Raw genomic sequence first — 26,767 nt, forward strand, 5'->3', positions numbered from 1 at the left:
AATGGTTGTCTCCTTGAAACGATAGTCCACTAGCGGACCCATCTGTGCCGCTCTTTTAATCGAATGACATGAGCAAAGAGGCACAGGTCGCTCGTTGCCCGACGAGATCTTTTTAATTAGGCGCTGTTCTCTTAATGAACCGAGTGTCCGAGTCCATTTGTCTGCGGGGGTCAGCGGTTGGGCGGGCCGGCGAGCGAGTGATCGGCTAGTCTCTTTGTCTCCGCTCCTTCCTCCGTGATATCGTTTTTTTTTGTATTTTTATTTTTTTTCTGGTTACTTTGCACTATATCTCCTCCTCGCTGGCATTAGCATGATAATGCTCTCGGGAAAGTGACGGCGAGCCGCCCGCGCTTATTACAGCCCCAAATGCACCATCAGTTAAACTAACAGCCTGAATTCCGACATTCATCTCAGCTATCATGGAGTGGCCGTCAACGGCACGGGGCAAGCTCTGGGCCAAATGACGGTCCGCGTCTTGTAATTACGCTATGCTAATTCCGACGATCCCTCCCCACAACCCCCCCACCCCCACTCCTCCTCTCACACTTTCCGTGGCGGGAACAAGGCTTCCCGACACCTCGTGTGTCACAGCCTACTGAAGGGGAAATGAATAAATGGGTTAGCGCCGCGCCGCTGGGAGGAAGGGAGAGAGTGAGAGGGGAGAGGGAGGGAGGGGAGGAAGGAGACAATTGTCGGGATGGCGAGGTTCAGCTGGAGAGACTTCCCGCGTGGTGGCGAAGGATCGGGGGGGAACACCTGGAAACCCTCAAAAATAAGATTTTGTTTGTCGTGGGTGGCACAAAACGACGGATGTTAGCTTAGGTGGACTCCCGATGGCCGGAGCGAGGAATGTACAGTTTGTTTGGACGTTTCCTGGACATCGGCAGGTGATGACATGGTCAGTTGGCTTCATGCCACACACGCTTTTCCGCCAGGTTTTACGAGACGACGTTTACAAGAATTCCGCTGACTGGCGTTCTTGGGAAGCGGAAGGAAGGAAGGAAGGAACATGGGCAAAGGGACAATAAACGAGAATTGCACGTCACTTTCCTCTTGTTTTGGACTGCAGACCTCACTAAATAAAGGAGATGGCAAAAAAGTTCCAGAACTGTTCTCACAAAAGAGATATTTGAATTTCAAACTACCGCAGTTTTCAAACCGTTCGATTTACCGTATCATTCAACAAACGACTTAATTTAATACATTTTCTTATGTAAGGCACTTCAGGTTATCTTTGTGAAGCATTTAATGTGAAATAGTTTATTCTAATTGTACCATATGTTTTTTGATTTGATAGCACTATTATGCTAAATTCAGAGACCGGACATGAAATATCAGGTTGCGGCACGTGTCTCGCTTGCTTTTCTTCGCTACACAACGAGGCGGGGGTCGCTTAGAGCGTCGAAGGGGGTCCTCCGACAGATGGAGAAAAAAAATGTTTGATCATTGCTAGTTACTCAAGTGACTAATATTCCTTTGGCCAATGCTAGATGCTATCTTGGTTGACAGTTCACAAGATGTCAAGAAGTCAACGCGCTCACCATGACCCAAACGTTTTGGCTCGGTTCAGATTTTTCAGAAAATTGAAGGATTTTTAAATGCGCCTTATGGTCTGAAAAATACGGTCCCAAAGTTCTTCCGTCGGAAGTAAATTTAGCGCGTTTCGCAATGTTTAAATGTGTTTTAAGCATGCGGGAGTATAAGGGCTATAAGTGCACCCCCCCCCCAAAAAAAAGTATGGTTCTTCTGTGTGGCAGATTTTCTCTTTTCGCTAGTGGGTTTCAAACCTATCTCTCGCAATTAATGGGATTCACTGTATTCTGCCGGCGAATGAGTAAAAGGCAATTTAATGCTATAATGGAATTGTCTGGAATTGTCTCCAAAAGATCCACCATCAGCCCTGCTGCAAGGCTGATCTCACACGATCGTCGTCCTGCCGGGGTCATTTCGTTGTCGAGTGTGAATAGCGTCTAAGAGGATGCAATGCCAACGGTGCCTTTTTTTCCGTACAAGGGACTTCAGCGAGTCCACCGCAACGTGTAACCCGATCAGTGGTTCTGTTGCAAAAGTCAACTGACGAGGCGAGGTCACGTGACTACGAGCTTCGGAGTAAAACATCCGGATCTAATCAAGCAAATCTCTGCTCCAATTCCTCCCTCCTTTGCTGCGCTTCCAAGTTGCGGTTTTGGAAGCTTTCTGGCGGGGGGTGGGGTGAGGGGGGGGGGGGGGTGGATGTCGAGATGACACAGAGTCGAGCCGTGATAGATGAAGAGTGGGAGCGAATCCCGGTGGGTCCGAGTCGGCGAAGCGCTTCTTGGTTCCACTATAAAGCTCGTACATAGAAAATCGGCTCCATGTGCTTCGTTGTTGAGTGGAAAGTCAAGTCGCCACATCCAGAAGCTTCTTGTCATTTGGAGGTTTATCCCGCCACGTTCTGCCTTCTAATCAATCATCCAACAAGCCTTTTATCCCCCCCACCCAAAAAAAATAAATCAATAGGAATCGAAATCTTTGAAAAAGTTTCAAGTCATTTCGACGAATGTGAGCAGTTGTGTTTCATTGGACTACGAGTTTTGTTTTGTTTTTTTCCCCGAAGGGGAAAATGACTTTCTTGGGGTTGGGGGCAATCAAATATTTCTCCTATGACATTATTTAATCATAGTTCATAGTGAACCCTAGCGATCTTTATTAAAGTCAAAGCTTCAAGGGGAAGACAGGACAAAAGTGTTCAATGCGGCTAAGTCTAAACACAGTTTTTGGATTCATATTGCAAACACCACATGCCAAAAACCCAGACGACAGGTGAGCCGTGGTTGGTTTTTACTTGAGTCCCGTGATGTCATTTTCAGTCGATAGCAAAATGGCTGCCCCTTGAGATGGACAGAAACGGATGGGTTTTGCCATTTTCTTCATCTGCCACGAACGCAATATTCATCAGAATGGCGTGTTTGGACAAGTCAGGGTGCATGGAACATAATATTGGGAAAAAAAATGTTTGACTTGATTTCCCTTTTAATGCCGCTGCTTCCTTTTGTTTTTGTTTTTTTTTTTTTTGGCTGCTGCCGTGTTTGCCCTGCATGCTTGCGGAGATTCATTAATTTGCTGTGGTCTGTGATGTTTTGTCATGTGGTGTCTTCCCTCCAATCGAGCACCTTACCACACCTTTTATCTTAAAGATCACATCTTATAATCATATTGACTTAGTCCACAGTCTTTTTTTTTTATGCTAATGATTTGTCATGCCATCAAATAGAGTAAAATAGCTTCAGTACTGAAAGTAGCAATTTATAATTTGTAGAATAGAAAACGCAAGCTGACCTGACAAAATGTGACTTTTTCTCTTTGGAAATACTTTTTTTTCTTGGGGGGGGAAAAGGGACTTTAATTGCTTTTTAAAAAAAATTTTTTTTTATGACTTTAGATCCCCCCTCGCCCCTAATATACAACCATATATTGCAGAAACAATGCTACTTTTTTTTCATATCGTATTGTATCATTGACGTTGCTGTGGGTGCAACTGCAAAGTGTGTGCTTGTAGAGGTTGTTTTTTTTTTTTTTTCTTCCTGTGCGTGGTTTCGTGATATTTTACAAAAATCTCCAATCACACATCCCAGCAGGTGGGCCTTTGTCGTTTTTGTTGTTTTTTTTTTAAACATGAAGCACTGCGCCATGGGCATGCGGCGAGCAGCCGGCGCTCGCTAATCGGGACAATGGCGCTCTTCCGGCCGCTGCTACTTGAAATTGGCTCCTGTTGAGGTCAGAACCTCCAAGTGACTCACTGCTCCCGTCGTCATCTCCCTCAAAAAGGTTAATGGAAGTTTGTCACCCATATGTGCCTCCGCGATGGCTGCTGCTCGCATTTTTCAAATGTAACCCCCACCATTACCCACCCCCCAAAATGGAGAAATTACAGTAGCTCTTGGGTTCATCAATTTGATTTGTTCCGAGAAGACAATATTTCCCATTGAGAATGTTCCGGAAAAATGTCAAATCTAAGGCAATAAAGGCTTTGTAATTGCAATATTGGACATGTGTGGCCCCTATAGTGTGAGAGATTATGCGATTAATCGCTTCATCTAATAAAAGAAATCGTCAAATTACGACACTGATGCAAACAAATCCGTGGTTTTAATCTCTACAATTTTTCATTTTAAGCTACGATATGTAAACATGCACTGTGCTCCTTACGTACTGAAATAAGAAAAAAAAATCCCCATTGCAGCAATCATTTTTATTTTGGAAAATACATTTGGTGTTTGCACAGTCTATCGTCTGCTTTCTGAGAAGGAAATTCCAAAAAAAAAAGTTAATTGGAACAAATTAACTTCAAAGAGGCGGTTTCTTGACTCAACTCTGCAAGCAGTCAATCCTATTGAATCCTGCTTCGATATCTCTGGAAAAAAGAACAAGGGGCGGGGGGGGGGGTGAAAGTCAGTGTTCGTGATTATTGAAATGTGACTTTTTAAAACCACAGTAAACCGGTAATGGCCGCATGCGCATTCCACACGATACAAATAAATGAACACAATATACACGTACATAAAAAACATATGATCCACTGATCATACATTTTTATTTTTATTGGTCTTTTTTTTTTCTCAAAATTTAAGCCCTTGTGATCTGAAAATAGCATTCTGCTATGTTGTGATGTATGATTTGAATTTGATTAACTGTCCAGCCATTGTGTGAGACCAAGAGTAGCCAAATGTGTATATATATTTTTTTTTTTTTGCAATCGTCAGTCAAGTCTTATACGCTCTTCAGGCTTTCGTCGGGCTTAACTGCTGCTGTCTATTGACACAGCAGCAACAACGACAACATCCTCTTTTTAAAGGACTCGCTGACCTCAAGTTGTTGTTCCTCCACAGGACCATTGGAGCTCATCGTTGCAGTGCCTCTTCACGTTTGTGGCCCCCTCAGAGGTTGGATGGATGCTGAGCCGAGCTAAGGTACGCTGTGATTGCATTTTAAAAGCGGATTTTGTGTAATTAGCGCTTGTGGAATGTTTGATTTGCTGAGCGCAGTGTTGGTGCGCTACACTGATCCTCTTTGTGCACGTGTGCGCACGGGCGTCCTACTAGTGCGCCGAATTGTCTCACTGGTGAGGACAAAGAGCGTACTAGTATTCTGACCTTTACCTGGATATCAAGGATATCACACCAGTTTGAGCATGTTTTCCAGTATCCGTGTTATCCAGCTCAAAGTGGGACTAATAGACCATAGGTGGCACTACTGTCTTACTATGGAGGAGAAATAGCCCACGAGTACGCGATCCTTAGGATGGATGTCAAAGATATCGGAAAAAATACTCACGGCTTTCCACTATGCATGCGCACACAGTAACAACGGACCCGTACGACCAGTCCTTACGGCCCATTGACGGGTCAGTGAGCGCCAATGACAGGCCTCCCCGCGGGATGATGGAAAGCAGATGGCGGGCTGCATGCCGCCTGCTGTGACCTTCAGCACTGCTTCACTCTGATAAAACGGAGTCACACACACGAAGAAGCCATCAATCTAGCAACATTTCTGCAACTGGAAGCTCACTCATTTTATTACGTACATCACATCTGAGCCAAGCTTCTGGATTTATAAAGCGCTTTAGGGAAATCAAATTGAAGGCTTTCGTTTGGTCGCGATGGGCACCAAAGCCTGTACTTTTCTTTGGGGGCGGGGGGGGGGGGGGGTACACATCGATGGAGCACAGATTCACCTACCATGTTTCAATTCCCAAGCACATCTTTTGAAGTTGTGACTATGCGGGAGTGGAAGTGCCGACTGAAAATTACATCACAGCCTAAGGTAATGACCAATCACAGTTCACCAGTTTTCTGGGATTGGTCATGTGACGTTCGCAAGCACTCTGCACTCCTCAACCCCCTCCCCCCCGTTAAGGTCAATTCGGGGGTTCTGGAGAGGAGGGTCCGTTGGGAAATCAAACCTCAGATTCAGGAGGAGCAGTGATGTTTGCGTCTTTCTCTCAGAGGGTTCATGTGAATTTGGACACCACGTGCGGTCTCGTCGCACTGGAGGTGGTACGATACGGATGAAAATGCCGCCTTCGGAGGACAAAGCCTTTGAATTTGGATACAATAACAGTCTCGTGGCTGATCTGGGTATGCCGTCGGATTATTACCCTGGAAGAGCTGGACTCAGTGGCTCGTGAGAAGGAAGTCTGGGCGACCCGATACCGGCTATGTGGAAGGAAATGCACGGATGGATGCGTGTGGCATTTTAATAACGGACTTAAAGATTAAGTGTCACTCGTTGGGTAATTGAGGCCTTCACTCTTGTAATTTATTAGGATCGGTGGACACCCTGCTCAAAGTTGATACTTCTCACTTTTGATTGACACTGTCAGACAGCTATTAATTAATCAATTAATTATTGTGACATCGTCGCGGCAGTGTTGTTGAGCTGATGATGATGATGATGATGATAGTGAGAGGAGCTGGGAAGTGGACAGCTGGAAGGAGGATATTGCGGTGGGACTGACAGAAGGAGGTGTCAGATGTGTAATTGGGGTGAGGCATATAGCTGGAGGCTTTATTAAGAAGAGCTGGTTGTTGTGAAGCCACGTGAGCCTTATGACTCCTCAAAGTCGTCATTGTCCTCCCCTCGAGGTTTGGACTTCAGCGGCACACGTGCTCAATGCAGGTTTACGCACACACACACGCACACACACGACTCCAAAAAAAAAAAAGCTCCGGCGGCTATTGGAGGGCGAGCAACGAATGATTGTTAATAATCGATGACTCTCTTATTTTATTGAATCGGCTAAAAGGAAGATTTAATTTCCACCCTTTTCTTCAAAAACAGGCCGTTATTTAAATGGACAGTGCACAAACCTAAATTAAGATATCAGAAAATGTTGATCATTGTTTTCCAAAGTAAAAGCAGATGTTGACAAATGTTTTTTTTTTTTTGTGATTCAATATAAAGATGATCTGTCTGCTTTCACAGACGACAGAAATCAGAGAATATTTACTGCTAAGAGGCTGACATTTCAAGGATTTGAACAAGGTCTCCTAACAATCAATTATCAAGATAAAATCAAAAAAAGTTTGATTCGATTAATCGTTGCTCCTCGAGATATTAGACTTTCTGGTAAAATTCCAAAACAAACCTAAAATGCACGACAACTTTTCCAGTTGAACTCAAGTCGCTAAATTGTTATCACCGAGTTGCTCTCAGATGTTTTGCTGTTGCTTGTGCGAGTTTATTTCAAGTTAACAAGAAGCGGTCAGCTTGAGCAGAATTGTTTTTCCTTTCTTGCGTGTGCATGAGGCACGAAACACGCCAAGTAGACAACAATCGTGGAGTCAGTGGCGCTGAACATGGCTAAAGACATGGTGACGCAAGGTGCAGTTTGTTCACCCAAGCTGCAAATATTTTGCCAAGGTCGCTTTGTTGTGTTTTGGACCGCCGAGACTCTTCCCAGGAGGGCAACAAAAGGCAGAATTTGAATGTTATTGTCCTTTGCTTCTTTTTTGTAACTCGCCTGAAATAAGCTTACATTTCTAAATGTACTTCTTTATATGTGTATATTGGCCCATCTTGGGCAACTTTGTGTGGCTTTTTTTTTTGTGTGTGTGTGTGTGTGCTCAAGGTCATTCACTAAATGCAACAGGAGTAAGCTGTGAGCAAAAAATTAGATAAGATATCCTTTATTTGTCCCACACTGGGGAAATTTACAGTCTACAGCAGTGAAATTAGGGGGGTAGAAAAAAGAAAAAGGGGGTAGAAAAAAGAAAAACGCAAAAATAAATGTTTGCGTTTCAATATACACAGTGCAATTAAGTGCAATATAAATATAGGTATAGATAAGGTGGCTGTGCTCTTTACAAGTGTTTTTCACGTAATTTTATTTTTATTCAGCAGATTTATTCAGAATTACCAAATACAAGAAATATAGCCACATAGCATTTATGCTATCATGTTGACATTCAGGACATTACAGTGATCACCCCAAATAAATATAAAAAAAATAGAGAGAGAGCGTGTGTGTGTGTGTGTATTTTTTTTTTTCAGGTATCATGACTGCTGAGATTTGAAACACTGCTGACTTAGAGCCATGTACTGCTGGGATACCTTAATGGCGGGGGGGGGGGGGGGAACACTTTAGATGCACCTTTTTTTTCCCTAATGTATTGCCGAGATATCGGATTGAGGCTCCGTATTGGCAGCTACTGAAAAGCTAATGACTCCCGCTCTGATTTGGAAAAAAAAAGCAATGGGAAATTTTTTAACACGAACTGCGAAATTCTGTGGAATGGAAGAAAATCAACTCAAATGGCATTTTATGTGCATAGAAATCTGATCAGAACAATTTGAAGGACATTTTACTTACGACAAAAATTTTATATTGCAACCCGAATGCCATTGATTTGGTGGAAAATTTGATTACAATGGGATTTCTGTGGCAAAAAAGTAGTTTGGTCTCATGTCAAAGACAAGCACCCTCCCTCGTGATCTTGGGTTGTTTTGTTTTTTTGCGTGCTGTCAGCAAGATACAGTAAACCTTCCTCTGTGTTGGGGTGATGAAAAAAAAAAAAAAAGAGTCGTCTTGTTAATCCGCCGGGCTCGTGACCGCAACATGACTGCTGACACATTCAAAATTCTCGTGGAAATGGCGCCCGCCGCCGCGGTTCTCTAGGGGGGGAGCTTGGCTAATCCCGCTCTGGTCACGGCGGCGAGATTGCGGCGCGCTCAAAAGCTCCTCGCCGGGACCACTTCAAAGTGACGCCAAGGACGCGTCTTTGTGAGCTGGATGCTAATGAAGCCTGGAAACGCCACACCGCCGTTTACCTCAGTCCTCCTCCTCTTCTTCTTTTCAAAAGTGACTTTTTGGAACCAGCCCCCAAGGAGGTTCGATCAGGCCCGCAGGGTAATTTGAAAGTGAAAAAAAAATACATAAAATACGCGGAATGAGTATTTTTAATAAGCTGCAATTCATTAATCATCCGCTAGGGGAACACTGTTTTGATCGGAGTGGAAAACAACATTGTTTTGATCAGAGAAGAAGACAACAGCAGTCTCAGTCTGTAACTGAGACAGACCCAACACAGCAGTAAAAGCCAGCTACCTAATTGCTAGCGAAATAGCATTAGCATCAAAGCCGTATTCCGATGGTGGCTTTGTTAAACGATACATGATGAAGGCGGCTGAACTAATGTTCTTGTTCTTCTTTCTACCAAAACAAAGGAAAGACATGCTATTTTGGTTATTTATAGCAGAGTATGGTATAATTTTAATGCGCCGGCCCACTTGACATCGACCGAGGCTGTACGTGGCCCACAATGTCAAATGAGTTTGACACCCCTGCCTTAAACTATTGTTGAAATCCTTACACTTGCCTTGAACCCCTTTGTTGGAACCCTACCCTCGCTTGAAACCTCCACCAAAAACATGACCGCAGAACTCCTGAGCTACATGTGCGAATGCTAGCCACGCCACCTTCTTGTTGTCGCACGATGTGACTCCTATTTAACTTTCACAAGTGTCGAATGTTGACTGAAGCAGCAGCTGTGTGGCCACCCTGTCCTGTGTCATCCAACAGCTGTTCTTAGCGTTCATTAGCGGCGGTGCTAACTCGAAATGCTTTTAAGACGCTGTCGTCCCGCTTCTCTCACAACAACTATTTTTGTTGCTTCAAGTATGAAAAGAGGCGTAAGGCTGGCATGCAGCGCGGTGCGGAAAGTGTGTAGGTGGTAAGCAGAGCCTTGTTTGGTTCTTTTTCAAACACTCATTGATCTTGAGTGTCAACAATTCGGGTGCCTAATGTGATAATTGACCAAGTCATTTTTGACTCACTGTTTCCAAATCAATTAAAAATTAATACCAATGTGTTTGAAAGGTTTTTCTTTTCTTTTCTGAAAACTTTATCCAGAAAGCTTGTCCACACTGTTCATACCTGTACTGGTCAGCAGTCAATGTCAAGGCAAATTTGGGAGATGCAATGGACTGGTCACTCGACGATGACATGGAGACAAACGACCGACTCAAACGAGTGAGACCAAAGCCGAGATTCCGACCTCTAACCCAAGAACTGTGAGGTAGACATGCAATCTACTAGCTTACCGCGTTTCTCAGGACAGTGATCGCATTTATGTAAAAAAGGAGTACACTTGACGAGAAAAAGTTGAGTTCGTGGACGTTTCACGACCACAACGCTGCCTGCCAGTCGCTAACGATCGTTAGCATAGCCACGTTGAAACCACGATTGGGTTGTTGCTGCATCGACGCCCGTCCCCTCCTTTCCCGCCCTCCCCCATAATTCAACCGTCCACCATGATTGCGAGCGGTCATAAACGGTGTTTACTAGTTCCCCCCTGCGAGGCATTAAAGCCGATTGCTGCATTAATTGTCCATTTGGACGCACTAAAATGCAGCTAGAAGACTGATGATGAAATGCGCTTGCTTTGTTTCATTGCAACAACAAACGAAATCCAAAGCAACACGTTTCTGTCATCATGTATCCAGAAATTCTGCCACTGCTGTGTTTTCTTTTAGTTCCCAGCTCCAGTTAACTGCAATCATATTTTCAGAATAATGTTACCTTCGCATTGAATGACTCAGCAAAATGAAATTTGGTGGCATTGTATTTCTTGAGTCGACCATTTCATTTTTGCATTTCGGTGACTCGTTTAGGGTTATTCTTGGACTACGTGCACAAAACATGTTTTTACGATTTTGCTATATGAAATTTGCCAGCCATGTTTACCATGAGCAGACCCACAAAAAGTCTGAACAAGTCATGCCTTTAAAAAAAAAACACAAAAAAAACCCAAGTCTGTCCTTGGGATTTGAAAATGGCCATTTTAGGCTCCATTTGGTGCAAGTAATAACTTCAGAACTGATTGCTGCCAAAATTCGAACCACGCATGCTCGACAGATGGATGATGACAAACTGAAAATAGAATGTAATTGTTCTCAGAGCTCATCTTTTGTCCTTTCCTTGTACTCTTCACCTTGCTCGCAACTCATCCCATTTCCACCTCGTCTTTGTTCATCTTCACTTCAGTTCGGGCCGCCTTTCAAGTCCTTTCCATGAAAAGGTCACCACAAGAGGAAGGCCCGCTCCACTCTTTCTAGACACTCACGCCGCCATCCTCGTAATTACCGTCGAAACAAGACGCTCCGGGAAGTTTGGTCAGCGCCGCAACCGGCGGAAGCGTCATTACTGACAATCTCGCGTCGTTATCCGCTGTGGCTAAGCCGCTGTGATTGGTGGGGGAGGACGTGGAGGAGGAGGAGATGACAGAGGAGAAGAGTAGTGTGCAAATTGGAGGTTTTTCTCCAGCCGCCATCTCTGACGCCGCATGAAATCAAAGCTGATGTCCGACAGCTTCCCGGGGAGGAATGTATCCGCCCTTCACACCCAGCCGTCCACATTCTCATTGTCGTCTCCCGACATTACCGTGAGGAGCTCAAACCTCTTTTGACAAGTGTGCTTATTTGAAAAGGGAGGCTCTATTCGTTACAAGTACAGTCAAACCTCGGTTTTTGAACATCTCTGTTATCGACCAAATCGGATTTCTACCAGAAAGATCGAGATTTTTACGCCTCGGATTACGACCGAAAACCGGTTTTCGACCAAACTGAGCAAACCCAAATACGCCACTCGACTCCTCTTGGCTTCCTTATTCAAGGAAGTGACGCTTCCTCGTGTAACCTTCATTGTGAGCAGCTGTGATTCATGCAAATCTGACAGTTTTTTAAAATTATTTTTGCATAGTGGATTAGCCCCTAATTATAGGCTAATAAAATAGTTTCATATTTCGAACAAATCGCTTTTCGAACAGCCTTCTAGAACGGGTTATGGTCAAAAACCGAGGTATGACTGTAGTTGTTTTATTGTAGTTGATATTATTTGCACTTAATTATTTACGATTTTTACTGATCCATGCACACCAAATCCAGCAGACATTCAAACAGCTTTGTCCCTTGAGCTATTAACTCCCTAAACAGTAACCCAAATCTACCTGAATAGTGTCTCTTTGCAAGTTTGCACACCCCCGTGGAACAGAATTACCGCAATAATCATTGTAGCTCCAGCTCTGTCCTTACTTGAATCATTGTCACTGATCTATATTCCGCAGCACCAGACACTTTAAAGATCTCAAGGACTTCTGTACAATTGCACACTTAAACTTGCTCTACAAATACCGCTAGTGGTTACTTTACAATGGTGCAACGATTATCTGCACCAACTGCACAACTGTCATAGTATTGGATTCTACCACTGATCACTTTAGCTCTGCTTGATACTTTGCACATTGTCTCACAGCTGTCATTGGGCGGTACCACCGCACAACGGTACCCTTACATTACGCAATATCTTTCCATACTTATTTGTCATGTCCTTGTTTATCGTAGTTGCTTGTTATTGATGATACTTGTGTAGCCTCTACTACCGGAGACAAATTCCTTGTGTGTTCCACATACTTGGCCAATAAAGATGATTCTGATTCCGATTAAAAATCCACGCTACAGAGCAGGGCAGCAAATGCGAAACCACATCGCAGTGGTTCTCTGTACTCTTATCAAATTCCCCATCAGGCGCCCCTCCCAAATTCTATCCGCCCTCTGTGACTTTGTTGGGGGGTGCGAGAGCCCTGTTCAGCGCATCTTTAATGATTATTATTGACTGCTCTGTGTGTGCGTGCGCAGCAGCCTGGTGTTACCCCCAAGGTGAAAAACACAACGAAACTTCAGTGCTTTGACCACTAACGCACTTGAACAAATCAGCTGCCCCCATTCTCCATCGCCGCCCACCCCACTCCCTCACCCTGTTTCAAATGCTAATGCGGCAGAAGGTTGCTGCTGCCCGAGCTTGTGATCGGGAGGTGAACTTGCATCTCGGGAAGGACAATTTATGGAAGCTCACGTGGCGTCAGAGACTTTGGAACAGCGGGAAGCGCCAGCTCGTCCTTGTGGTCCACTCCTGGAACACATGCTGGAACCATATCCAATTTGTGCCCCCCCCCCCCCCCCCTCCAGTCCAAAACGTTTTCTTAATCATAACAATGATAATAATACAGCAGCTGGCTGCACGTACGCTCATGTCTGAGACCCACAAATATTCGGTTTGTATGTGAGCGTGCACATTGGTGTGCGCACGTGCGGTCGCTGTGGCGTTCAAGTTGGCTCACGCTGTCTAAAACATTCATCAAAGTGGTGTGACACACATTCACGGAGTGCTTAATCCATTTTTTTCTCCCCTCCATCAAATATCACGGAGCTGCTTAGCTAAACAAAGCAAAGATTCTTATTTGGCAGCAGCACCGCGTCTTGGTTAACTGAGCGATAACTACATTTTTATTTTTTTGGACTTTCCAGTGGAAGGGAAAAAAACAGTTTGACTCCGTGAATGCAAGCCTGTTGGATCAAGATACATTTGTGCTTTTACAAAAATTGTTGGGTGCGTTTCACTTGTTGAAACAGGATTTCAAAGGCATGATCATCTTGTGTCACCTTTATGTTACCGGTGATGTACTCGAGTATCTCTTTCACAGTGTCAACTCAATAGAGTATTACCTTGCCTTACGTGACGCAAAACAATCAAATCACTTTTTGAAAGTGAACCTGATTTTTGTGAATCCATTTTAGCACCACAAAACCCACAAACGCCAACAAAGAATTTTGGGCACATTCATATTAATCAAGACAAATAGCCCAATGGAGTCAAATATAATAAAGTATTGTACAGTTTGGCCATCATAATTTCATGCTTCCAGTGCCCATTTACATTTTTCTTCTTCTGGTGTGCAGGGCTTGGCCATCCGGGTACAGTATAATGCAGACATACATAAAAGATGTACTTTCACATCTACGTAACACAATAAGATGCAGTTATGTCAATTGAAGCAGAGGATAAATATTGTTATTGTCGATTTACATGTCTTGCTGCACCGATAGTGTTCGAATATCCATTGCTTCAAGGGATATACCTACCGCAACATTGATGCAATTTTGTGTTAGCCTGTTGTTTTTGTATCGTGTGTTAGCATGAAGCTAGCTAGTAAGTTCTGTGTTTTGGTTAAAGACACAACAATTGTCCTGAGTACATTTCAGCTGGAAGTTACAATACACAGCTTTGAAAAATTCTTTATCTGCAACTTACTGTCATGTTTGCTGCTATCATTCAACGGTTGTAACTCTTAAAAAATTGATATACAGCTCCTATTGTGAAAAAAAAATGGTAAGTTGCACGCCTCAATACTGTCCGAAATCTCTGGGAAGCCTAAAAAAACATAAATAAATGAAATAAAAAATGCCAGAGAAGTCTGGCAAGACGTCCGCTTACCAGATCAGACCTGTTTTATGTCAATGGAACAACCAGCATTGGCTGTTCGACACGGTAACGAGTCGCTTCAAGTTCGGTCTGAAAAACAACATTCAAGAAATGTGATTATTGCATCGTAAAAAAAAAGTCATAATGATTTTCAATCGATGCTACCGTTTGCTGGCGTTGGCTGTCTTTGGTCGAATGAATCTGGATCCTCCAGTTTCACTTATGAAATTGAACTATTGACATCAATGAAGTTTTCTCCGAGATTCAAATTTTAATGAGATGCACCTGTATGTAGGTTTGTAAATGAGCACATATGCGTGACAAGTGCACAAATTAATCATCCAACAAGAGTATGCGGGACAACGGGTTGATTAGTGCAGCTGCACACTTAGGCGCGCATGTTGATGAGTGGACGCGTACGTGCGAGTATACACTCGCACACAATCTGCTTCTGCAGTGAACACCCATTTGGGAAAAATCTGCAATATAAATTGATGATATAACCCCCCCTTTTTTTTTTAGATTGTTTTACCCCTCCCACTTGCTTTAAGCACATTGTAACTTTTAAAAACATACTTAAATCTATTGGAAAAGTTTTTCAAGCATTCCTTCGTGCCTTTTCTCGCATGCTGTCAAAAAAATAATAATGGTTGACTGTTGTGTAATATCACTTTGAGGAAGCCAGAAGAAGACGAGTTTGTACAGCTCTCTCTGCAAGAAAGCGCGCTCGCTTCAAGCTATTTGTCACTTCCAGTTGAAGCTTGCTAAAAAACTCTCTTAACACAAATTAATTGGACATTGAAAGTGGAAGTCGGTCAAAGATTTTCTTTCCAATATATTCTCTGCGCTCCCACCACTCTAAACATGGCATTCAGATTAATAACGATTTTGCGATACAGTGGTACGTACCTCTACTTAAGAAATTAATTGGTTCTGGAAGAAATTTCTTCACTAGAAAATTTTGTGAGACGCGTTTTCCATGTAAATGCCCTAATCCGTTCCAAGCCCCCCAAAATTCAGACATAAATGTTTGCTGAAGCATAAAAATGCATCAAAATATGTAACAAATACATGTTACAATTAGATTATTGCGCAATAAACGAGAGTTTTGCATAGTGTAAAAAAAAACGGAATAAAGAATAAAAATGATGGTCATTTAACGTTGCGTCCAACTGCGTCCTCATTGTTTTTTGCCCTCTTTAGTTCATTTTCTCTGTCAGAAGGTTTTTTTTTGCCTGGCGTTTTGTAAAGAACTGATCCGAGAACGTTTGCTTTTGTCGGTTTTTAACATCCTTTTAATCCTTTGAAAATATCCAAGGCAAACTTCAGCATAGTGAGCGATCGTCTGAAACACCTCATGGCCCGAGGCTCGAATGGCGAGGACGCTGCATAGACACATATCTATCTATTTATCTATTGACACACACAGACATGTATGGTAGAGGTCCCTCTTAGCCAATGTGATGGCAGGATGATGCTCGGTAGTAGCCAATGGCAGAGCAGCTATAAGTATGTTGCGTTCAGAAAACTCATACAGTATTTTTACCTTTCGTATCTCGAAGTTTTCTTTCGTTAGAAGAGGCAATATTTTCCTGTTGAGATGTTTCGTAACTCGAAAATTTAGTATGAAGAGACGAGACCTCAGAACCTCCTCACAGTCCGCAAACATCTTGGTGGTCCAAACAAGGTAGCACCATTCTTGGTTTAGTCAGCCTCCAGTTGGGTGTTTCGGAGTCTGGAATTGTGGTTTTCTTTGAAAGTTTTGTCGGGAAAGCTTCCACGTTCCCATTGGGCGTGACCTCAGCGTGAATGCCGCCTCGGAGCTCGTGAATAATTCATGAAGACGTTCCCGTCCGCGGAAATCTCCAATCCGTCTTTCATCTTCTCCCTCTCCACCTACATCGGGCCTAATTGACTCGTCATCTTGGCCTGCTCTAATTGGCTCCTAATCACCGTTTACGCCGTCTCATACGCGACCTGTCACTCAACCTGACTGACGCTCCACCGAGTCACTCTCGGGGCTCACATCATTAGTTACAGCATCCCCACCCAGTGTCCAGTAAAAGAAATAAGATACAACAGTGTCCCACCACCTCCCCCGCGAAATTGTTGTTCATCTTTTGCACCTCCAGTATATTGCAGATTTTTTTGGGCGATTATTTCTTTTAGAGTTGCGTCGCTTCGGTGGCGTTTCTTTCGACAAAAGCAAACGTCCTCGGATCAGTTCTTTACAAAACGCCAGGCAAAAAGCACTTCTGAGAGAGAACATGAACTAAAGAGGGCAAAAAAAAAAAACGACGAGGATGCAGTTAAAAGTTAAATGACCATCATTTTTACTCTTTATTCTTTGTTTTTTGCATTATGCACAACTCTCATTTATTGTGCAGTAATCGAATTGGAACATGTATTTGTTACATATATTGATGCATTTTTATGCTTCAGGAAACATTTCGGTCTGAATTTTGGTGGGGCTTGGAACAGATTAAGGCATTTATATGGAAAACGCGTCTCTACTTACAAACTTTTCTAGTTAAGAAATTTCTTCCAGAACCAATTGATTTCGTAAGTAGAGGTACCAATCAGTGTGTTAGAATCACGGCCACAAGTGTGCAGCTGAGCATCTCCACGAACATAAAGACATCCCTTCAATAAGTCAGCAAGCCACGATTTCGCTCCCCTTCTGGTTCCCACGCTTTCTTTCTCTTCGTCAGTAAGATGACTGCTCCCTCGCATTTCTCCCTCGCTTTGTTCCCGCCGGCGTCCCGGACCTGACGTGTCCAATCCCTCGACACTTCCCTCCCCGCCCGGAGCGGCTTTCGGAGCGGGATTAGCATGCGCTTCCTGGCGCTTATCTGCTTTCTTTCACGGCTCTCGTCACTTCTTTTTCTGTCTCTTGGAAGCTGTTCCGAGCGCCTCCTTGTTGCCTCGCCGGCCTCCCCGCCGCGATGAATGATGGCGAGCGACCGGCGAGGGCATACTCTCTCACAGAGAAACGTGAAGTAGATGTTACAGTGGCTTAAAAGCCATTTCACTTCCATTCTCGCATGCCATTTTTTTAAAAGGAATGAAGAGATACTTTAAATATGTTTTAAACATTTGATGGCGACGAGAAAACCTGTGTGTAACCATTAAAATAAAGCTTTTGGTGAACATCTGCCAAACGTCTTTGCGACCTTGACCGAACCCTATCAAAAAATACACATTATTCACTTAGCAAATACTCGCAAACCTTCTGTTGAATGCAGGCTTACAATTTGGTGGGGCGGAAGGGCAAAAATCGAATAAAAGAGTACAAATTCATGAATTTGTGGAAAAATACATTGTTTTAAAATGTCCATCAAATTAATGCTAATCGTCTGAAATTTTCATTAGTTCATGACAGATGGTGAATTATAATTTAAAAAAAAAAATCTGAAAGCTTAAAAAAAACCACTGTAAAATTTTAACTGTGTTTGGAAAAAGTCAAATATTAGTCAAAATTAGTAATTTGACAAAGTATATAAAATGCATGCGAAAATGCATATTTATAATAAAGGTCAGAAGATGCATACAATTATGGGTGGGGGGGGAATGGAAAAGATTAATACATCTAAAAAGTGAAAAGCCTGGAACAATTCATCGAGTGGAAAAACAATAATTTAAATAATTATTAATATTATATATATATATATATATATATATATATATATTAATAATAATTAATAGTAAAATTGCAGAAGATTATTCGCGCAATTTCGGAATACAGCCGTAAATGAAATGACAGTCCTTCTATCACCACCAGAAACACCAGCAAACCTTTTTTGTTGTTTCAGAAGGAAACATTTTATTAAAAAACATACAGTACGAAAACAATGAAATTAAATGGTAAGAGTTCAACTGTGTGCATCATGATGTCATGCTTTAATTTCCATTGACGTTGTGCTCCTTTTTTTTTTTTTTTTTGTGGTAGTTGTTGCGTGTTCTGAAGTTACACTGCCACCATTGCACAGCCAAAACTAAAATTTCTGCTTGAAACTAAAAACAAGAGGGATGGCTCGTATCGCAAAGCTCTTAAGTCAAATCACTCATATGGTAGGTAGCAGTATCTTCTAAAATGTGTCTCATTTACATCAAGGCATTTTAAAGCTGACTCCGCTTTCACTTTGTCATCACAAAGCAGCACTTTAGACCGAAAGATAAAGCAGAAGTCTTATTTTTTTCCCCCTCATCCTATGTTCTCCCACACCACACTACAACAATATTGCTGTTTGTTTTGATGTGAAAAAAAAAAGACAAAGTGGAATCATTCATCACAGGCCGAATTCACGGGAGAGATGAGAAAGCGCTTGCCAAAAGCAAATGACTACACGGGAAAGGCAATCAAACCTGCTCTGCCTCTCCCGGGCTGCCCTTTCATATTTTCTAATCAAGAATCCTATTGATTTTTGCACCATTATTGCCATCTGACATAGAGGTTGTTGTGCTGCAAGGTGCAATAAGTTAATTTTCCCCCATTGCACCTCCCTATCACACATGGTTCTCTGTGTACTTTGGCCACCAGGGGGCAGTATAATACATACATGCACCGAAGAAGAGTTTCACAACTAAGTGACTCAGGAAGCGCTTTTTTTTTAAGTTCATTTGCTGCTTTTCGTAAAGCTTGTTGACTACATTTAATGCTTGTAAACTACTCAAGCCCCCCCCCCCCGCCCCCCAAAAAAATGGCCGAGAAATAAACCTATGCAAGCGAGAACAGGCCTGTGTTAAATGGTTGTTCCTGTGTTGGCAATGTCTTTGCTGCCCACGTTTTGTTTTGTCAAAAGCTGACTCAGCACTTTGCACGGAGTAGATGAAGCAGCCGCCAAGGGGAGGGAGTTTAAGGGTTGTTTCTTTTGATCTAAAGTCAAGTCATGGCGGTGTCAGTGATCCTCCCTCCCTACGGCGGTAAATTCCGGTGACATTTGCTCCTCTTTGATGCTCCTGATGATGTTCCCGCCTGAAAGAAAAAAAAAAATCCTCGCTTCTCCGCCGAGCTTTCTGATCTGTGCTGCCGGGAGGGAGTCTTCATCACTCCTCCTCGTCCTTAACGAGGAGCTGGGAGCAGCTCACGCCGACCTTCATCATCCTCCCACGTGAACTTTGAGGCGAGTGATGATGTCACACCCGTCCTGACCTGCAAGCCCACGCCACCGAGCGATCACCTTCATCAGCATTTTGCTACTCGCTCGCTTACTCTTGATGGACACTGGAACACACCTTAGCCCTTGAAGACGGTTTCGCTTAGCAACATGAATTTCGGCACACGAGTGAATCCGAATTAGACGCACAAAAATGTCTCAAAGCCATGCCTGAAAAGACAAAGTCGTCCGTTTTGTTTTGAAGCAGACTTTTTGGCTAGCTAGGACCACTGTTAGTTTTTTTTCTTTGTAAATATTTGTTATGAATGGACACGCCCAAAAAAAATCATGTTTTAAAAAATCACAGGAAGTCTACCATATTGGTATGAACCTAACATTTTGGCTTGGTAGCACTTCTGACAATTGTGTTTGAAATTGATTGTTGATTGATTTAACAACATGAAATTTGGTAGCTTTGTCTTTCAGGAGTAAACCCACAAAATAGTTGGTTTGGCTCAGAGCACTCTATTTTTTTGGGGGGGGGGGTTGGGTTTTATTATTATTTTTTGCTTTTTTTTTTTTTTTTTTTTTTTAATTGAAGCCCCCAACAACAGTTTCACTTGGCAACACAAGATTCAATCGGTCTGTTTTCCATGAGTCGACCCACAAAAAAAAAATAATAATAAATCATAAGAACCCACACCATAAAATATAAAAGACGTCCGATAATTTCAGTTAAAGGCAAAGCAGCCATTTCATCTTGGTCAAATACTCTGTTTATCCAGGTAAAGCAATTGAGAGTATATTCTCATTTGTAATGCCAACCTGACAAAAAAAAGGATGATCCATTTTGAGTAGACCCACGTCACAAAAGCCCGAAAAGACAAGAAGTCTGCCGTTTTCTTTTGAAATCGCCATCTTGACCATTTGTAGCTGTCCTTTTGCGAATTTTATCGGATCGCTACCAAACTTGAACCACACATACTAGGACAATGCTCGTTTGACACACATGAGTGTATTTATCGAGCATGGCTTTGAAGTTGTATCTGATGGTCCCATCATGAAGAGCTATTCATCTCTACTAGCGGAGTGAATTATTCTAATGAACGTTCCATGGTTACAAACAAAAATTGTCTTTAAAGGGAGAAAGGGAAATTTACATCAGTGTGGGCATAACAAGCTGCACCTCTGCATCATGTTGTTTGTTATAAATCCTCAGTTGAAGTCGTAAAACATCCTTAAAATGTCTCTTAACCGCGAAGCAGCCGTTCATCACACAAAATGAACAGCATTGCAACATTTTCTTTGGAATTGTTTGTAATTTATTTAACATTCGTTAAAAAAAAAAAAAAAAAATCTCACAACGCCCTAGCAAGCAAATGTCATAAAAAGTCTTTCCAGTCAAGAAAGTATACAAAATAGTTCAGAATTTAATTGATCGTCTGAGTTGGTTTTTCACTCGAAATGTTCATAAATCGAGGTAATTTTTCGCATTGAAAAGAATGGAAATGGGATTAATCTGTTCCAGCTTCGAATCTACGTACACGATAATAGTATGTGAATAGAGGTAATTTTTCTACAAAAATTGAGGACAACTCAAAATTGTTCGTAAAAAGGGGCATTCGTAAATCATGGGCCCACTTCATGCTGAAATAATGATGTCGTATCAATTGACTCCCAAATTGCCAAACATGTGCGCTGTATGGTAGCGGTGAGCGGACTTGAAGTGACTTCAAAACAAGCTACACATTGGCAATTAGTGAAATGTTTTTGCTCCTGCAATTTTCACTTGACACACTGCAGTTGGTTACATGTTAGATCAAAATATTGCAAACTGATAAATATTAAACACGAGCAGCGGCCTTAAATGTCTTTGTTCAGCCCGCAGAGATACTTGCATATACCGGTTAACTAAATGAGCACAGGAAGCAGAAAATATGCTTGCAGTCATTTTTTCCCCCCCTTCAATTTTTTTTATATTTTTTTTACATAGTCTAATTTAGCTGTTAGCGACAACAGCTTTGGAATTTTAATGAAGCAATGGAACATTTTTACATCTCCGCAGTCTTGATTCATATGAGAAGAATCGGTACACGTCACCTGTGTGGCGTCGATGCAAAGGCCATCGGCGTCGCTCCTTCGGGTCTTCCAAAAGCGTGGTCGCGGGCACAGGGGAGCCGTTGTGCGGCCGCAAGCTGGGCCGCTGGCGCTTGCATGTCAATGATGCTGGGGGGGCATCACGGTGCCAAGAGCAGGCAGGCGGGGTAAATAAAGACGTGTTTGCTCGCAGTGCTTGTTATTCTGCTGATGAACCGCACACACTTGAATTGTGACACGCATTAAGCTCTCCTTTTTTATATGCGTGACCATCAAATAATATGGTCGGTTTTATTGATGAATGGCTGCGTCAATCAAGGGTGTCCAAAGTATAGGCCAGGGGTCATTTGTGACCTGTTGTGAGGGACAAATACCGTGCATTTTGTCAAACCGATCGGTTGTTCACTTGCCTGGTGACAAAATAGTGGCCACTTCATCCCATGGCACGCATGTCTGGAATGAGTAGACCCACAAAAAATGGCTCAAGAAGCCAAAAGAGACAGCAAGTGTGCCTCTATTCTGAATCTTGCACTATTGCAGCACTGCTTACCTTTTGTCTTTGACATGGTAGTTTTTCCACAGTGTGGTCCAGATGTTGCTGGAAAACGGCTGATCTTCCCCCAGCCTAGCTGTCATGAGCAAAGAATTGTTTTTGGGGGTGCGATTATGTCCAGTGGTGAGTGCGTCGATCTCACAGTGCAGAGGTCGTGGCTTCGATCCCGGCTCCGGCCTCCCTATGTGGAGTTTACATGTTGTCACCGTGCCTGCGTGGGTTTTCTCTGGGTACTCGGGTTTCCTCCCACATCCCAAAAACATGCCTGGCAGGCTGATTGTACACTCTAAATTGTCCCAAGATGTGAGTGTGAGCGCAGATGGTTGTTTGTCTCTGTGTGCCCTGCGATTGGCTGGCAACCGGTTCAGGGTGTCCCCCCGCCTACTGCCCGAAGATGGCTGGGATAGGCTCCAGCACCCCCCGCGACCCTTGTGAGGATAAAGTGGATCGGAAAATGGATGGATGGATGATGTAAATTCATTTTATTGTGATGTTACAAGCAGGTTCTAAAGGCGCACAACTACTTGTAAACAATACAATTTTCCTTTAAATGTGATATGCGTGCCGCTTTATTCCACATCTAACAACTAATAAAATAACCATCGTAAGGATGAATATTTTAATTTTGTCGTTGTACAGCAGGAGTGAGTTTGTGGGTTTTTTTTTTGGTTTTTTTTGTTTTAAGTTTGACATCATACAAATGTTGTGTATGAAGAGCATATGCATGTATATTTATTACCGTCTCACGGGCCGGTCTGTTTGCCCGAGTGGGAAATCCCACCTTTGGGACGTGTGATGTTGTATGCTAAAGTTGGAGAAAAATAAATAAAAAGGCACATGGGAAGCTTCTGCTGAAGTTGACAGTTCAATGCTCGTAATGCGAAGATATTCCTGCAGGGAGGCGTCCGTCATTCCACTGTTCCCTTTTGTAGAGGCAGACGCTCGAGAGCGGTGTGTGTGAACTTTGAACTGTGCCGGGCGAGATGAATGCAGTGAGATGATGAATTGTGACGCATCAGTTAAACGTTGTGAACGCACCTCCATCCGTCGTCACCAGAAGAGCAGCATATGGTTTTCATCCAGAGGCCTCAATGAAAACAAATTAATCATAAAACTGGACAGGCAATGCTTGGAAGAAGACATTGTGCATTTTTTTCCCACTTGTCTTCATAAAACATCATAGGCATCTTTACGTCAAAATACATGGGTTGCAACGAACGATTATCGGAATTGATTTTTTTTTTTTGGTTTCTTTATTCATCAATGAATCTATTAAAAAGTTTTAATTTCCATCCCATTACAACAAAACAGGACATTATTTAAAACTTACACTACAGAAATGCACCTAAACAGGATGCTGCAAATATTTGTAACAAAAACCTTTACAATTAGCCATGGACCATCACAAAAAATATTCATGTAGTACAATATCCGCCAAACAGACCTCAATTCAGAGCAGTACCATTTGACTCTTATTCATTCTCTGAGATATTCTCCAATCAGAAAAGGCGCGCTGGTGCGCACTTTGATGCTTGAAATCTGTGAGCGTAGAAAGTGAACAAACAAACACAGGAGTTGTTTTTGTGAGTTATGTAGCTGGTTGGATGGTAGTGGTGGTGGGAGTGGGGGTTCTTCTCAGCTTCCGACCCACCGTTGATCATCCGCCTCCAGGCCTTTTGGACAAGCCCACCGCCTGCCTCACCTCACACTCGCCTCATCTCCATCTGGCCTCGCCCTCCGGGACTTAACCCGTTCTAACCCGTCAACATTGCAACATCTTCTCCAGCAAGAAGAACTGCTTTGTTTTATGTTTCTGAGTTTTTTTTTCTTCATCATCCATAAAAATACAAACTACTAAAGCGAGCAGCAGCGGGAGCTCTTCAGATCGCGGATTTTCTAATAGAAAGAGGAAACACAATATAAAATCCCAAATGATATGGTAGCTTAAAGGTTTGTACTTGACTATGTTAATAATTTCAATATGAATGCAAATATACCACCCACTATGATTCCAAACTGTGTTGATATCACTTCTGACTCATAAAATCACTTCAGTCTCTGTCCTTAGTAGCTATTACGCTACTATGTTTCTATTGGGAAAGGGATTTGGTGAAGCATTCACAAGAGCATTAGCTTTTGTCTGCTTTTGCTGTCAATTACAAAGAACAGACCGCAGAAACCCAAAAATCTGACGGTTCTTTTTTTTTTCCCCAGGTCTGGAAAAAATGTTTTGGCCTGAAGTTGAGTGTCAGCATGCTAATTGCTTTGTATGCCCCCCAGTGGTATGGAGGCAAATTAGCAAGAGGGCAACCCCCCCCCCCCCCCCCCCAAAAATCGAGGCATCAACATTGCAACATCTTCTCCTGCCAGACAACAGCCTTTTATTTTCACCCATAAAACTAAACAAGAACAGATGCAGCCTGAATGTTGAGTAGCTTGTGGCTTAGCAATGTTTGCTGTCGTTTTGATGTGGTGTCACGGTGGCGACCAAAAACTAGTCCGCTGCCACAGAAATCTTTTTCCCCGATTTGTCTCCTTTGAGTACACCCTGGCCACTAAGATGGATGACAGAGGGAGTTTGAGGCTAATGGCACTGGCATCAATCAGGCAGACAAATGACACTTGCAAACTCGGAAAGTCATTAGCGGCACTCAAGTTATGGCTGCTTCTTTTCCAAAAATAAAGCTTGCTGTCAGGGGTCTAACTCACGCCAATGGGCGGACCTACTTACCCTCTCTTGGCAAAGGGCATTGTGGGAAACTGGGTGTTCAAGGCACACATTTTAGTCACCTTTGTACGTCATTCGATATTTTTTTCATTGATCATTGGGCGAATCGGTTGTTTTTAGCCCACATAGCATTAGCATTAGCATGAGAATGATGTGCTTGTGTTGCCATTAACAAGAGGTGGGTCAATAATTAATCCTTTCATTTTTTTAAGCCCACAGGTCAGTTAGCATTAGCATCGTGTGCTCGTGTTAACAATGAGAGAATAAAGAATCATTCTAATACAAAGAGGGAATGGTACAAGCAAGCAAATCTATTTGTAGCAGAAAAGCTAGTATTCCAGATGATAGGGAAAAAAAAGAAGCAAAAATGTGATTCTTAAAAAGCTAGTGTAGTAACAAGCAAGCACATATGAGTTTAGCATTAGCATGGTGTGCTTGTGGTTAAAAAGAAGAAATAGACAAGAGCAACCAACTATATTTAGTTTAACTTAATGAGTGAAGTGTGAGCAAGTGTCTTAAACGTTAGCATTAGCATTCTCAGCCTAGCAGCAGAAAGCCAAATGTCTACTCCTGCACCTCGCCCCTCCCACCCCCCTAGTGGTCTGGAGGCTCATTAGCAAGAGGGCTAACAATTCAAATGACAGAAGAAAAAAAGTACATTGTGTATTTCTAATTCTTTTGAAAATACTAAAATGAAACTATATTCTGTTGTTATATGTTCAACATGTTGTAGTGCAAAAGGCAGGACACAAGTCTGATTGTTCAAAAAGGCATCAGATAAAGATGGGGGGGGGGGACGAAAACTAAGCTTATTAAACGCCATCATTCAATACATCCCGTCATCTAGGACGTTCTATTTTAAAATGGGCAATAAGGTGTGTTCAAATCATAATATCATTCAAAATGATCTTGGAGCAGATGTTCACATCATGTTTTTTTGATGTGTGAAACGAAAAGGACAATAAGATACGTTTTGGCACCCTCTGTTGCCCTCATTACCAAGTAAACATTGTGTGTTTGTATGTGAGTGTGATGTGACCTGCACACATGATGTGTATGATCATACACAGTAGGCTAATCGGCTGTTAACCTCGCACCCATGCATCACTGTCGTCTATGATGTCCTACTGATTTATTGGCCTCACCAGCCTTGACAGTGTATCTGTTAATGTGTGTGTGTGCGTGTGTTGAGGGTATCGGTGACACAAGTTGCCCTTGGAAGAACTGATGGCTGTCTCAAACCAATCAGACAAATCACCTCACTCAAGACGGCGTGCTTGTAAACAAACTGTACTCGCGACAAGAAGTTCAACACGCATATTTGGCACAGGGAGCGGGACCCGACTCATTTTAAAATATTGCTAAGTGTTGATTCTTGAAACTTGAAATGTGAATGTGAAACATGAGAATACACCCAGAAAGACACAACGCTTTTCAGTTGTTTTTCATCATTTGGACAGTTGCCAAGGCAACATTTCCTCGCACTCTTCAAGATGCGAGAACGCTCTCAAGCTGGGGTGAAGAACCTTTGGTGCTCATTGGCCATAAAAAAAAAAAAAAGTAATTTCATTTGTAGTTGAGGTAATAATAATAACGCCTATGTATTATGTAAACTTTTGCATTGTTTGTGAACCCAAGCAATATTTGTCCCCAAAATGAGTTTGCAAACATTTTGTTCACTTGGGCTTGAGCTGTGGAGAGCCTGTAGTTCACTCCTAACCCCTCTTTTGAAATAACATTTCGGGCTGACCCACAATAGCAAATCAAAAACCTTGTGTACACAGCCGTAGGCCATGTCCGCATGTATTGGAGATATATTTTTCAAAAGTATGTCTTCTAGCCCCAGGGTCAAAAAGATCTACGACTGCTCACAATGGGTTTGAAAAAAAAAAAAAAACAAGAAGAAGAAGAAGAAGAATCTGTACGCAGAAAAGCACATTTGTCATCTCTGGGTAAAGAGATGAAAAATTTCAGCTGGCTTTCTCGTTGCCATTGCT

General features: G+C 42.6%; 1 protein-coding gene across 2 annotated transcripts in view; it reads left to right on the forward strand.

Moving 5' to 3' along the window:
• sema6cb (semaphorin 6Cb) overlaps positions 1-26,767 on the forward strand; it is a 92,138-nt gene that overhangs the window by 11,305 nt on the left and 54,066 nt on the right. For both annotated transcript variants that reach the window (XM_086113482.1, XM_086113483.1), the window contains exon 2: positions 4,869-4,949. The gene's annotated coding sequence lies outside the window, so the exon portion shown is untranslated. The remainder of the gene's footprint in view (positions 1-4,868; positions 4,950-26,767) is intronic.

This window comes from Hippocampus guttulatus, chromosome 6 (assembly GCF_054856545.1).
Source record: "Hippocampus guttulatus isolate MCC_2025c chromosome 6, RoL_Hgut_1.0, whole genome shotgun sequence".
In the NCBI taxonomy this organism is placed as follows: Eukaryota; Metazoa; Chordata; class Actinopteri; order Syngnathiformes; family Syngnathidae; genus Hippocampus; species Hippocampus guttulatus.